At 42.6% G+C, this 2,742-nt stretch overlaps 1 pseudogene; it reads left to right on the top strand.

Moving 5' to 3' along the window:
• The first annotated feature begins 698 nt into the window (after positions 1 to 698).
• On the top strand, positions 699 to 2,436 carry LOC139881966 (cytosolic sulfotransferase 5-like; annotated as a pseudogene).
• The last annotated feature ends 306 nt before the right edge of the window (positions 2,437 to 2,742 follow it).

Genomic DNA, 2,742 nt, shown 5'->3' on the forward strand with positions numbered 1-2,742 from the left:
TAGGACGCGATGGCTTGGCCGCTTTCGAACCAGTTGCCTGTTTTTGGCACCAAATGATGAAGTTCCCCACCCTGCTGGAGTGGGATTCGTGCAGGGAGATCTGAAGACAGCACGAAGCTGCTATTACACCTTCGCAAGAAGTAATCAAGCAGCCGAGGTGCGAGACAATGTACGGATTACCAGACAACCTTCTATAGCAGAAATATTAGTCATCATAGAATTAGGACATGAAGGTCAGGAGCATGGAACCATGTCTACGGATGAAGATAGCATAGCATCAAAAAGTGGCTGAAGGAAGCAAGGAAGGAAGCAGCGGAAGAGCTCCCCGAAGCATCCGTACGACCGGCTTGAGTAAGGAAATAAGTGCCTACGTGCCATTAGTTTTCATTTTCTTTATTTTTCAAAAAAAACACATGTCCTTTTTTACAAATGATTTTTTCTGAAGCGCTTTGGTTTTTCAAAAAGTTTTGTTTTCCTTGTTAGGATAGTCAGACCTACAACGGGGAAGGGTGTCATGAGATGTTGACGAACATCCTCGTGCCACCTCCCCCAGGGAAAGATGAAGCCCCTTTTGAGTCGTACATAAGTTCTCTTTCGGTAGGGATAGTTGTTTGGTCGACTAATATCTCCAGACAAACCCTACGAAACAGGAGGATGCAAAAAAAAATTCGTACACAAGGCCTTCTCGGACTGAGGCCATGTTCTTAACCGAAAGGACATATGCAAACGAGTCGCACACAAGGCCTTCTCGAACTAAGACCAAGTTCTCTACCGTAAGGACGGATGCAAACAAGTCGCACACAAGGCCTTCTCGGACTGAGGCCAAGTTCTCTACCGAAAAGACGGATGCAAACGAGTCCCATACAACGCCTTCTCAGACTAAGGCCAAGTTCTCTACTGAAAGGATAGATGCAGAAAAACATAAAAGACCTTTCCAAGTAAAGGCAAGATAAAGTCCCCCTGGCCAGGGGGCACTCTTGAGCTCTTCCCAAGTGAAGGCATATTTCAAAGACCCCTTTGCCGAAGGCACTTTTAAGTAAGCCCTTCCCAAGTGAAGGCATATTCCAAAGACTCCCTTTGTCGGGAGCACTTTTAAGTAAGCCCTTCCCAAGTGAAGGCATATTTCAAAGAACCCCTTGCCGAGGGCAGTTTTTAAGTAAGCCCTTCCCAAGTGAAGGAATATTTCAAAGACCCCTTTTGCCGGGGGCACTTTTTAAGTAAGCCCTTCATAAGTGAAGGCATATTTCAAAGACCCCCTTTGTCGGGGGCACTTTTAAGTTAGCCCTTCCCAAGTGAAGGCATATTTCAAAGACCACCTTTACCGGTGGCACTTTTTAGTAAGCCCTTCCCAAGTAAAGGCATATTTCAAATACCCTCTTTGTCGGAGGGCACTTTTAAGTAAGCCCTTCCCAGGTGAAGGCATATTTCAAAGACCCCCTTTGTCGGGGGTACTTTTTGGTAAGCACATCCAAGTGAAGGCATATTTCAAAGACCCCCTTTACCGGTGGTACTTTTTTGTAAACCCCTCCCAAGTGAAGGCGGGCACTTGCTAAATCATTCCTAAAGAAAGGGAAGGTTTAAAGTGTTCGGCCACCCTTAGAAGAGCAAAGGATACCCTTAGAAGAGCACCGTTAATTGTCAGAACCACTTCAAAGCTCAAGTTTCTGATATCCTCATCACCACTCCTAAATCCAGAACCTCATGGTTAAAAGCATTAGCCTTTTCCTTACTCAACCGCTCTTGCTACCCAGGTTCTCAAAACCACCCTTGCTAAAAATCCTCATGATATCGTCCCTTTTTTGGAGATTCGGCTTTACCTTAATTCTAGGGAGCCTGATTTATTAGGTTTCGGCTCCCCGAGGATACTTTCGACCCATTTGCCACTTGGTTTGATGCATGTGTCCACGAAGGACTCAGGTTGTAAGCTTGTTTACCTTTGTAGGAATCCTAAGGATACTTTGGTCTCACTCTGGCATTTCTCTAGCAAGCTCAGGTCTAATTTGGAAAGTACTCTATCTATTGAAGAAGCCTTTGATAGGTTTTGTAAAGGTGTGAGTTTATATGGGCCATTTTAGGACCATGTATTGGAATATTGGAATGAGAGCTTGGAGAGACCATATAAAGTGTTGTTCTTGAAATATGAAGGGCTCAAATGAGAACCAAGAGCAAACTTGAAAAAGTTGGCCGAGTTTTTGGAATGCCCTTTTTACTATGGAGGAAGAGAAAAATGGTGTTGTGGAAAATATCTTGAAATTGTGTAGCTTCGAAAATTTGAGTTATGTGCAAGTAAATGTTAGTGGGAAATTGCCCAGTGGAGAAGACAATAAGTTTTTCTTTTGACGTGGTGAGGTTGGAGATTTCGTTAATCATCTTAGTTCGACAATGATCGAGCATATGGACTGAATAACTCGAGAGAAGTTTAGTAATTATGGATAGAATTCTAATCAAGGTTGTCTCAATTCCTATATTTCTATTGTAAAAAGTCATCAGAAAAAATATATTTAGTCTTTTATCAAGCTTATAATGATTTGATAGAACTTTATTAACTTAAGAGAAGTTTTGCTTCATCTTTATATTTGGCCTTTTGTGATAAATTTGGATCTTCATCAACACTGATGAACAACAAAATTGGCCATTCTAGCCAAATGCTCGTTGAAACATCTTGACCATAGTTAAGACATCATCATGTATTAGCACTCGAAAATCCAGAGAGTATGTCGAAGCACCTCCACCCAACCTCTC

Source organism: Rutidosis leptorrhynchoides, unplaced genomic scaffold (genome assembly GCF_046630445.1).
Source record: "Rutidosis leptorrhynchoides isolate AG116_Rl617_1_P2 unplaced genomic scaffold, CSIRO_AGI_Rlap_v1 contig213, whole genome shotgun sequence".
Taxonomy (NCBI): Eukaryota; Viridiplantae; Streptophyta; class Magnoliopsida; order Asterales; family Asteraceae; genus Rutidosis; species Rutidosis leptorrhynchoides.